Genomic DNA, 12,550 nt, shown 5'->3' on the forward strand with positions numbered 1-12,550 from the left:
AAAAAAAATAGCCTTATCAAAGAAAACAAATAAGGGAGACCCAAGGGGCATGAATTCTAATATATTTGAATTTTTGGTTTCAGGATCCTTTATTACTACATCAATCCAAATGATGATAATAAAAGGAAGAAGTATGCCATACCTAACAGGGAAATTCTATTTTATTTAACACTTAGCAAGTCCTGGGCAGAAATTTTCTCTTTGTGAAAGCATTTGCATTAATAAAGCAAAAAGATGAAAACCATTTCAGATGGATTGTTAAAATCTGAAATGGTTGTGAGGTTTGCATTTTAAATGAAAAATATTGCATGTCATTACATGCAATAGCCAATTATTAAAGACTATTTTTCTTCGAATGTCTGGTAAACTTCTAACACATGTTAAGGCTCAATTCAGATATTCATATATTACCTCCACCTTGAAGCCTTCCTGTAGTTTAGATATATCCTTGTTGGAGCACCTGTAGTCTTCTGTGCACATTCTAACATGATCATGTCATACTGGAATTAATCATTTACTGACTGCTCACCCTCTGTCAACTGTGCTCTTCTCAAGTAACTGGACCTTAACTTAAAAATTCTCTACTTCCAGGATTCTGCTTGGCTATGGCACAATGTGGATGTTTAAAAAATAGGAGTCTGTGAATTTTGGACTACTTGCCATTGACCTCCAAAGCTGAACCTGAAGAAAAAAATTGTAGATGGGTCTGGACAGGGTGTCATTTAATTGTGTAGCCATTTATGTAGGTAAAGGATGGATGCATGAGAGATTTGGGTAAAACAGAATTTAGATGTGTGCTTTTTAAGTGCTGGAACTCCTGGTGTCCGAGATGGAAAAGTCAATGTCGAAAATAGAAGACTAGACACATAATGTCGACTGTACACTTTTCTTCCGAACTCTCCCTCCCTTCCCCCTTTATGGGATTCAAGCCCCAGCCTTTTCGTCTTCTCTGAACAGTTCTATGACTTTTAGACAGCACGGCACATATGTTGAGAAGTATTATTTTAGTCCCTCAGCTGCTTCAACTCAACTGCTAAGAAACAGCTGATTTTGGCATACATGCTTTTTTACACCTGAATTTCTAGTCACATATTAGCCCAGGGCCAAGACTTGCAGCAGCAAACTTAGCTACCAGGCGTGAACATTAGCAGGCATGAGCTGTTGCCGTCTCTGAGCTCAATGGTAAGTCGTCTGCCAAAGTCATCACTCTACCTTGATCTCATTGTTAGTTGGGTTCAGGATTCCTCTCAGAAGCTGGAGCTTATTATTGCTTCTCCAAAGTCTCCTCCAAGGTTATCTACAGTCTGTAGGAAAGGATTAGAAGAATTCATCACCTTTCATACTTCAGTCTGTTGCCTGGATGCTTGTAGGAAACTGGCTGAGAAAATCAGAAGTTGATTATGGGATGATGAAAAAATAAGGGGCCTAAGGGGACCTTGAGAAGCAGTTGCTAATGGGACAAAGTTTTGCTATGTATTATGTGGTGACATTCACCCTCTTTGTTGCCTCTTTAAGGGAGTGGTTGATAAAAGTGTATTTGTCAGAGCTGATATAGACAAATTTTTATTTGCTTGGAATATGACATGGCAACATAAATAGGCTTTAAGGAAAGAAGGAAATGGCCAGGTTTATATGTTTTGTTTGGTTTGGTTTCTTTGTTGGTTTTCTTCCCCACTATAATAAGGAAATATCATAGAACATGCTTCCTTTAAGAAGTATTTATCACAGTGCCTAAACATACGCTGCAAAGTTAAATTATTTGGTCTAGATCCCTTTCTGTTGACCAAAGTTAAATTACCCTAAGACTCAGTTTGCCATCTATAAAGTGGGATGATACCTAACTCTTAGGACTGAACTAGAGATGATATGAGTTAATCTGTGAACACTTAAAACAGTGCCTGGCACAAAGTAAGGGCTAGACGCGGTATAACTATTGGGTACTCTCAACATCTTCTTCTCATTTGAGTTCATTTCCTCCAACTGAGATTTCGCTAGGCATCCATTTGGTATGGTCCTGATAAGATGTCTATTCTAATTCCTGTCTGTTCTTCCCTAATTGAGTTGATTCTCAAGGTTAATGCATCTTCATTGATTTATCCCTGTGAAGGCAGAAGATGGTTCAGAGAATATTCAAACTGGAAGAAACAATTTTGGCCCCAATCTAGCTTGCTGGGTGACCTACCTTCTCTGGGCTTGCATGCCCCATCTGTCTGTAAGATAGGGATAATATCGTAGGCTCTCTTTCAGTGCTTGGATTGCTAATAATAATAAAAAAAAGGAACATAGCAATTTGTAAACGTAAAGTCAATAGGTTGTTAGTAATTGAAATAAGACTATCCTGGAAGACAAGCGCATTTTTGGAAAAGCCATCCAATCCAAGGAGAGGTGCTGAGATCTTGACCTAGGCAAGCAGGCCTCTGACTGAGTCTCTAAAAGGACTGCCTGGGGAAACAGAGGAGGCTAGACAAGCAGACCAATTGGTTGGTGCCATGGTAACAGTTTTGGAAGAGACTTCCTGTGCTATGTCTACACAAGCCTCTGAAAAATGAAACATCCAATCAATGAGTTGTATTGTTCACTTGACTCTTCAGCCGATCAATGTGGCTGATCTCATCACTGAATTAATTGGGTGGCTTTTCTGTGATGTGGCTACAGGGACTTGGGTGTTTTTTCTTATAGAGATAGTAGAGTTAATCTCCACTCTGCATTTAGCTTCACGCTTGACCTTTGCCACCTCTCTGTGTCAAAAAGAGTAGAAAGAGGAACATAGCAGAATGAGAATAATCTTAAAAATAAGTGTACATGCAGGTAGAGTGGAATGACTGCTGTGATACAGAATCACCTCCTGGGTAACATTGAACAAGTTTACTGAGCACAGATAGAGGTTTCTTCGTCTAAGAAATAATGGAGCTAATAATAGCTTTCTCTTAGGGTTGATATGAAGATTCTGAGAGACAATGTGTTTCAGCCTGCCTGATAAATAATAGAGTCTGAGGTAGTATAAATAACTCTGTCCATCTGGGTCACTTCCTGAATGGAGTGAAAGAGGACTTTCTGGAGGTGATCCAAGGGTGAGAAGGGCTCTTCTCAGACCCTTTTGAGTAAGGGAGAGTTGAGGGCAGCTCAGTGGATAAGAGTGTGTGCTGCAAGACTCGACCATGGGTATTTCTGTGCACCGACAAGGCAGTGAAACTTGGGCAGAAACAGTCAAACCGCTAAAGAAAGACCTGCCTTAGTCACCATGTAGACCAACAAACAATACTTCCCTGTCTCTAGGGTCTTCACTCCTGAGTTTCCCCACTTCTCCCCTTTGGAGGAAATTAAGCTACTAATTTGGTGAGTGTGTTGTGGAGGTAATGGAGGACAGCCTTATATCCATCTTCAAGCCTTAGTTACAGTCATGCAGCTGAGGGTGGGATTGTTCAAACCCATGGATGACACGTGCTTTGATATGTAGTGGGAGGGATATGGTCTCAGGAGAACAGTTATGCTTGGTCAATGGGTCTGCAGACAAAAGCCCGTGTAAGAGAAAGTGTTCTCTGGCCCTGGACAAAAGAAATGGAAGAACAAGGCAGTGAGTTCTAAGCAAGCTAATTCTGTTTTCTTTACAGCAGTGCTCCCTGACATATGGTCCACAGACCAGCAATACCAGCATGACCTGGGAACTTGTTATTAATGTAGAATTCAGGCCCCCAACCTTATGAATCTGCATCTCTGGGAGTGAGGCCCAGGAATCTGTTTTTAACAAGCCATCCTGGTGATTTGGACACTCATTAACATCTGAGAAACTCTGGCTTACAGGACTGCTCTGTAATCTGAATTTGGGGCATTAAAAGCACTGCTTAAAATGAACTGATGTTGAGCGTAAAGGCAGTTTTTGTCTGTGTTTTTTATAACATCCTTACTTAGAAAAACATCAAGATCAGCAGCCCTGTGTCAGTTTTGTTGGCCTGGGAAATCCAAAGTTCACAGACACCAATTTTCTTTGAGGACATTCTAAAGCTCTGATTTTTTAATTTTATTTTGTTTCCCTATTCATGTTACATCTACTGATCAATACAGGATGTGAGTAAGCTAATAACATGTTTCAGAAAAGGGGTGATGGTGACAGGGAAACTGGGGGTTACAATATGGCACCCATATCTTAGCTCAACCCTTGGCAGGTATCGGCAGATCACAGTGTGGTGACACTCCTCCCCTTTGCCCAGACACTAAGCATCTATTAATGCAATCGAGGACAGCACTAACTTCCTAAAGAGTGATACACAAGGATTGTGAGTTGTGTGTACCCACCCTTGGCATGTTTTGAACAGAGTGTGTCCTTTTGCAAGGGTTCTCCCATGTTATTGTATAGTTGTGCCTCAGAGGGAGGGTCCCTGAGGGGAGGGGGTAAGAACAACCACTTTAGTACATCAACAGTCAGCCCACTTTGTTCTCAATGTCAAGGCAATAGAGACTTCTTGTAATTTCAGGGCACAGGGGAAAGAATAACTAATATTTAAAGTTTCAAAATTAAGATGAACATGCAGCCTCTGGTTACTTATTGATCCAGTCCTGGGTTATTTTTAAAAAGCAAATCAGCCAGCTGTGCTGACACTCAGTGTATCCATCTTCCCTACTTCATCATGCTGTCAGCACGCCATGATCTAGTGGGTCCCACAGACAATAAATTAGGGGGTGGTTGTTGCAGCTGAGTGGTTGTGCTTGCTTTTTAAAAAAAAAATTATCCTCTATTTGTGCAAATATTATTTCATTGTGGGTGTGTTTTTTGCTTTAGGTTTAGAGGGGTTTAGAGGAATATATCCTATCTACCTACCCCTCCCATGTGGCTGGGCAGACCAAACTCTAGCCTGATCCCAGGCTGGATGACTAGTGACCACTCCTGGAAAAAGAGACCCAGCCTAAGTGTCCTACTATATGTCACCCTGTTTGCCAGCCCTCAGCAGCATGGAATCCTGAATGTATACAGTAAGAAGGACCTAACAGAAGGGGAGAAGGACAGTGGGCAACACCCAGGGTTGTGTGAAAGGACAGCCGTGTGGTGCACACAATGGGCCTATCAGCTCACATAGATGGGCTCTTTTATCCTCATTAGTTCACATTCATGGTAAGAAGATATCTTAGAACTCATCCAGCCTGTTCCAGTCTAAATGGTAGCATTTTCTCAAGACTCCCTTGGGTGAACATATGTGCATGCATGCTTGCATACCCACTTACAATGACAGGTGAGAATCCCAGAACTATCATCTGCAGTACTCACTCATGTCATAGATACTCGTCTCTACCTTTTTGCTAAATAAAACAAAAGGATCGCCCAATGTCCTAAGCCACAGTCACAGCCAGAGACAGAAATGTGCGAATTATAAGCTCTGCATGTCCGAACTCTTATCCCAGGATAGAATCTTTATTTTAGCTGAATTAGCTAAATGCATAAGCCCAGTGAATCAACAGTAATGACTCACTGTAGATCTTCCTTGGCAAGGAAGTCTAAATCTGTACAAAGAAATCACTTGTGTTGGATAAAGTCATTGTGGGGCTGTGGGCAATTTTCTGTGGAGCCTCAGAGTGTCCAAGTTCACAGGCATGGTTTGTCTCACTTCCATATGCTGTTCTCAGATGCTCCTGTGCTTTGGAGAACTGAGAAGTGGCTACAGTCTCATCCCACACTCCCCAACCCAACCCCCTCTGCACAGAATACACAGTCAGGAAATCCTGACTCGATTCAACTCCCAGCTCTAGATCTTCCCTTTCTGTGGCTCTAAGGACCTCACTTGACCTTTTTTTTCCTCAGTGTTCTCACCTGTCAAAGGGACATAATTCAATCGATTTTTACCTTCTTCACAATATTGTTATGGAGAGCTACCAAGAAAAAATATAAAAGCACTTCACAGCATAAAAAGTTTATGAAAACTGAGAAATTATTAGTCTTCAAGCATCACAATTTATCCCCACTTCTCATTTTCAGAGATGTGAAGGCTGGGAGTTGCTGCTTCCTTGATAGGTAGGGTAGTAACCCAGATGGTGCTGATAATAAGGTGGAAATTCCTTCTGGCACCACTGAGAGATGCCTGATTCAACAGGACAAAAACTCACCCAGGAATCATCAGGGTAAATTGCTGGGGGTTGAGGTTATAAATGACTTCCTGACCAAAACCTTTTGTGGTAGCTTTAAACCAGCAAGCCTCTTGAATCTACGCAGGCCAAACCTAGCCATTGAAAATATGGGAGTGATTGCTGATTCAGCTACCCTCATTCGCAGGGAATCTCAAAACTTGAGCGTAAGAGTAACCAAAGTTCAAATTCCTTGTCTCCAAATGAGGCTGAAATTCTGCTTGTTTTCCATGAGGTTTCCTCTGATGTTGCTTCTGTCCTGAACATGAAAGAGGAGTAGTATACTGGAGCCAGGAAAGTCAGCTGAGCCCAACACACCATAGAAGCTACTGGAGAACCAGCCCAGGTCTGGAAGAGCTGAGTTCCTTCTTAGTGCCCTTGGTGCTTCAGTGCCTCTCTCCAGCTTCCCCTCTCCTTGCTCCTTCCACCTTTCTGAGGAGGGTCTGGAGAAGCAAACCCTAAAACAAGCATGGAGTGTGAGTGACTGACTTAAGAAGGGTTCTGCGGGGAAATTAGCAAGGAAGGAGGCAAGAAGGACAGAGGAGAACTTTGGTAGGTATGTGAGTTCAGGCAAAGTCTCATTCCCGCTCTGATCCTATGCGGAGCTCTGGGGCATAAATTATACCTTCAGGTTTGTTCCATCGAAGGCTGGGAATCTGGGCTTTCATAGGCCTGCATTGGTCAGTCATTGGTAAGGCCACCGGGGAACTGTGAACTCCTAGACACTCTGGCATTTATCTGTAGCTAAAGTAACTACAAAAATCCCATTCACTGAGTGTTTATATCTGCTAGGCAACTAGTTTGTGCACTTTACTTACATTGACTAATTTAATCCTCATAATAACCCCATTGCGTAGGTAAAATTATCATCCTTATTTTACAGACAAGGCAACTGAAGCAAAATAATGTTTTCTGATAGCCAACATATCTTAACTGACATGCCAGCCAATAGAACAATTCTTAGGAGCATACTAGAGTGCATCATGAAATGATTGACTAGAAGTGATTCACTGATTCAGCTCTGAGAGTCTAGTGATTCAGTAATGAGTCTCTTCGATACAAACAGTGTGTAAGATACAAATGGTATTTTATGAAGAACATGCAGTCCAGACGAGTTTATGTTCTATCACAGAGTGGTGACCATGATGGACAAGGGAGAAGGTACAGAGATGATGTACCCAGAACATTTTCAAGGGCTCATGCCAGGTGATAGAAGGGAAACAAGAAACCAACATATTTCAGAGTACTTGGAGCCCAGAAGACAAGATAAGACACATATAGAGATAGCTATAACATCCCTCTGCTTTAAATTTGGCCGTCTCTGTAATCTGATCTTCACACTGAAGGGAGAGTAATTTTTAATTTCTCTATAAAACAAATATGAGGGTATCAGGATCCTGCTTTACAAGTCCACTGATGTCTTCCCAGTGACCTCAAGTCCATCCTTACTCTGCCTAACAAGGTGCCTCAGGAACTAGACATGCCAATTCCTCACTAGTATGCCTAGTCCCCTCTGCCATACAGAGCGACTCTCAGTACTCAGAAGAAATATAGTCAGAACTTTACACCTGTTTTATGGCATAGTCTTCTTGCCCCTTCCCCACTTTTTTTTTTTTTTTTTAACCTGTCTCTACATAGATGTCACAGGGTCTTAGAAGACTTCCTTGCTTTCCCAAAACTGTGTTAGGAACCATACCTGCATGTCCTCACAGCTCTGGGTATTTACCCATATTATTGCACTTAGCATTCCACTGCCTTGCACATTTCCTTTAGCCTGAGGAAAGAAGATAAAACAAGTTATTAATGGCATTGACCTGGGAAGCTCTATCAAATGCTTTCTGGTAGGAAATATGTAATTTTTTTATCATCTTTATGAAAACCTTACAAATATATTCATCACATTTCTACATAATATTAAATTAGGTGGGGTTACCAGAATTCTAGTTGTGGGGGAAAAAAACACCAAAGTGTCCTTGAAAGATTAGAAAATGATTTCATCAACAAAGCTGAATTGAAATATGGCAAATGCCAAGTCATCCTCCGAAGAACACGAATCCGGTAATGCAAATATAGCATAAACATAGTGGGAAAACACTTAGGACACATAACTAACCATGAGATAAATGTGAGTAAGCAATGAAGTGTCATTATAGAAAGAAAATGCAGGACAAATTCATATTTCCCAGATGCATTAAATGAGGTTTGACATATTGGTCTGGGGAGAGGTCTTTACCTCCATGTGGCTCCAGCAAAGTGGGACATCCACTTTCAGCCATCAAGTCATAAATGAATGAAATATATTTTGAGGAGATATTAAAGAAAATGAGGTTATTTAACATAGACTGGAAGAGGGCATTGCTATTTCCGAGAATCAAAATGCTGCTGCTACATTATTAAACTGTTCCAATTAACAACATGCTACATTAATGAATGTTATGTCATTTAGTTTTTACAACAGCCTTGCAGGTTAAATATTATTGTCATCATTTCACAGATTTTTTTTTTTTTTAATGAGAAGTTTGAATTGTTCTTTTGAGTTTGGGAGATATCAAATGGGCCTGAGATTCTAGTTGACAAATCATTTTTCCTCCCAAAGACTCTTTGGGGAAGTATCTTGCTCATGGGGAGGAAAAATAATTCTAAACCAAAGCCATTTACCTAGCTTATGGCCTAATTGTTGTATGCTATAATAATTTTTAAGTGAATAAAGTGAATGAATACATACACACAGACAGTGAAAAAATATTTAGACTAGCCAGTACTGACGGTTGCAAAAATCTCTCTCCCTAAGAAGATGGGCAGTTATCTGCCAAACATGGTGTAGATGTGTGGACTCTACAATTTTGATGTGTATGTCTTGATTAGTAAAATATCTATTGAGAATACATACAAAAATATGAATGTTTACTTACAAATCACATGCATGATTGTGTACTACTACTAAATTTTATACATTTACAGAAATGGAATTTAAAAGGATGCAATGAACTATAGGCAAATACAATTTCATGTTTTTTCCTCTTATACTCCAATAATAATAATTTTCTTTTCTTTTTTAAGATTTTATTTATTTATTTGATAGACAGAGATCACAAATAGGCAGAGAGAGAGAGGAGGAAGCAGGCTCCCTGCTGAGCAGGGAGCCCAATGCGGGGCTCAATCCGAGGACCCCGGGATCACAGCCTGAGCCAAAGGCAGAGGCTTTAACCCACTGAGCTACCCAGGCACCCCCAATAATAATAATTTTCATACCTCTGAGCAACCACACCTCACTCTGGAGACCATTAGTTAAGATTCTCTGGGTTTGAAGAGTCAAGAGGTTCTGAAAAGTCAGGAGAGGGGGTCTAGAGGAGAGAGAATAAGGAAAGGAGGGAAGAGAGAGAGAGAAGAGGGAGACTGAGCATTAGTAGACTTTTTAAATATATAAGTTGTGCTTAGATCATTGAAGCATACAGAACTGCTTTCAGTACCCATGAGGAAAACTCCTTCCAGGCAGACAGAGTTCCTAGGCCCAAAGACTTCTCCAGTGAAGCTGTTGAGTAAGATTCAGGCCCTGGAATGAGTGTGTCACTCACCAGGGAGCTCTGATGGCATGGTGGAAAGGGCTGCCCCAGCCTTGCTGGCTCCACATGCAATCCGAATGCTAAGGCTACTTCCCTAACAAAACCTTAGGACAGAAGCGCAGGCACGGGCTTTCCTAGATGTAATGATGCTATGATCTGTGGCATAAAAGAATGTGAGTTTTCTGAGCATGTGACTGTCCTCCAGTGGGCATGTCACTGATGATCCACCTCAAAAGTCTTCTTTTTAATAAAAGTGGCCAGTCACATCGCGTGTGGATTTTCTGAATGACTGTCATCATTATCTTCCCAAAGGCTTGGAGAAATGGAGACCCTTCAATAAAACCCTTCCTTTGTCATCCTAAAAAAAAAAAAAAGTAAGTTTTCAATATTTTCAAAGAAACCAAGAAAGGTGAATTAAAAAAGGGCCCTGAGGCAGTAGGTAGGTAGTATGTTTTTGCTGTGGCGGCTGCTACTGTTATTTTTATGTTTTCATGAACTTCCCTTCTACATATACCATGCCCATTTTACACTCGTTTAATTTTGGAAATGCGTCACAAGCCCTCTTGTTCAAGAGGGTGGGGTGTCGACCAAGCAACTAGGAGTCAGCCTTGAATTACCTACCAGAAAATATCAATATTTTGGCTGATGGAGATATCCCACGTGCATGCAATTTTTTGTTTGAAGGATGTTCAGAATTCAATTTCCTAAGGTTTAAAAACATTTGACAAAACGGGAAGCACAAAGGAACGCTAACAGTAGAGATAGCATATGAAACAAGAAAGAGAGTTGCTTACCAAAAAAGTGTAATTCTGCAAAAACAAGCTGGTAGAAGAAAGAGAGCTCACCTTCTCTCCACAGCCAGGTTTTCCTTGTTTGGTATGATGAGGATGATTAGGGAGACAGCTGTCACAGGTGGTGGCACTGACTTGCTTGGCAGCTACTCCCAACCTCCTCCTGCTCTGGTGATGTGGGTTGAAGATGGGGGCAAAGTGTAAAGAAACAAAAATAAATTCATCTTTGTCTCTGACATGATTATTCTCAGATCCGTTTATAGCAAATGCTGCTTTGAGATCCGTCTGTTCAAGGAACACCACTGAGAACATACAATGTACTCAATAAGCAGAAATCATGGTGATGTGGAAATAGGTAAATGAAAAAATTAATTGATCCCATTGATCTGTGCTCTAACTTCTAAAATTTGACCAGGGTTAAAATTTTAGCTCTGTCTCCATCAGTTATGTTCTCGAAATCAATTTAATTCTCATCTCTAAGCCATTACAGTTTCCCATCAATAAAATGGAACAATGCTCCATATCTCCCAGAGACGTTGTGGGGATACACATTCTAATATGTGAAAAACATTCAGCTCAGCGTCTGCCTCATAGGATGTGCTCAATAAATGCTAGCCCTCCACTCACCTCCATTTGTTGTTGTTGTTGTTTTTTAATTAAAGTTTCATTTTGAAATAATTATAGATTCACATGCAGTTGTAAGAAATGGTACAGAAGAGAGCCCCTGTACACTTTATCCTCCGATGGTAATATCTTACACAACTATGGTACAATATCATACCAGGATATCAACATTGGTATAGTCTAGATAGAGTATAGTTTCATCACCAGAGGGATCCCTCCTATTTCCCTTTTACAGCTACACCCCGCCCTCTCCCCCTCCCTTAGCCCCTGACTCAGCAACCACTCACCTTATCATTTCAGGAATATTGTATAAATGGACTTACACTATATAACCTATTGGGATTGGCTTTTTTCACCTGAATAATTACCTGAAAATTCATCCGCATTGTTGCAGGTATCAATAATTTGCCCCCCCCTTTTTTTTTTTTGCTGAATAGAGTTACCTGCTATCCTATCCTGCTAGCTTACCCATCCACTAATATCACACACTTTGGATTACTGCTAGGCATGTACCACAGTTTAACTATTCAGCTGCCGAAAGACACCTGGGTTATTTCTGGTTCTTGACTATTATGAATAAAAGTATTATAAACCTATTATTATAAAATAAAACTACTATGAACATTTCTATACAGGTTTTTATGTGAATGTAAGTTTTCATTTCTCAAAGATAAATACCCAAGATTGCAATTCTAGGCTGTGTGGTAGTTGCATGTTTCCTTTTCCTAAGAAGCTGCCAGACTATTTTCCAGAGTAGCCGTATCATTTTACATTTCCACCCACAATATATGTGATTCGGTTTCTCTACATTCTCATCAGCTTTCATTTTGTCACTGTTTTTTATTTTAGCCTTTCTTTTAGATGTGTAGTGATCTCATTGTGATCTTAATTTACATTTCTCTAATAACTAATGATGTTGAGCATTTCTTCATGTGCTTATTAGCCATCTATGTGTCCTCTTCAGTGAATTCTCCCTCATTTCCTAATTGGATTACTTGATTTTTACTATTTCCTAGGTTTCTAAAATATTTTGGATCCTAGTTCCTTGTCAGATATGAGGTTTGTAAATCCTTTCTCTGAGTCCATAACCTATCTTTTCATCCTTTTAATGTGCTCTTTTGCAAAGCAAAAGTTTTTAATTTTGAAGACATTTGAGGTATTTCTTTATTTTATGGATTGTACTTTTAGTGTCAAGTCTATAAATTTTTTGCATAGACTTTCTCTTTTTTTCTAAAAGGTTTATAGTTTTAATTTTACATCTAAGTCTGTGATTTGTCTTGAGCCATTGTTTTTATAAGTTGTGAGGTTTAAATAAAAATTCTTGCTATCATCCATCCATCCATCCATCCATCTAACCATCTATCATTTATTTTTGCTCATTGCTTCAGCACCATTTGTTGAAAAGGCAATCCTTCCTCTACTGAATTGCTTTTCTACACCTTCGTTAAAAATCAATTGGAC

General features: G+C 40.1%; 1 protein-coding gene across 17 annotated transcripts in view; it reads left to right on the forward strand.

The window, feature by feature from the left end:
* SEMA6D (semaphorin 6D) overlaps window positions 1-12,550 on the forward strand; it is a 597,430-nt gene that overhangs the window by 434,237 nt on the left and 150,643 nt on the right. Inside the window, exon 1 of one of the 17 annotated variants that reach the window (XM_047735955.1) lies at window positions 3,314-3,336. The exons of the other annotated variants lie outside the window; for them this stretch is intronic. The gene's annotated coding sequence lies outside the window, so the exon portion shown is untranslated. Of the gene's footprint in view, window positions 1-3,313; window positions 3,337-12,550 lie in introns of those variants that run through there. 17 annotated transcript variants of the gene reach the window in all.

This window comes from Lutra lutra, chromosome 7, assembly GCF_902655055.1.
Source record: "Lutra lutra chromosome 7, mLutLut1.2, whole genome shotgun sequence".
Lineage (NCBI taxonomy): Eukaryota > Metazoa > Chordata > Mammalia > Carnivora > Mustelidae > Lutra > Lutra lutra.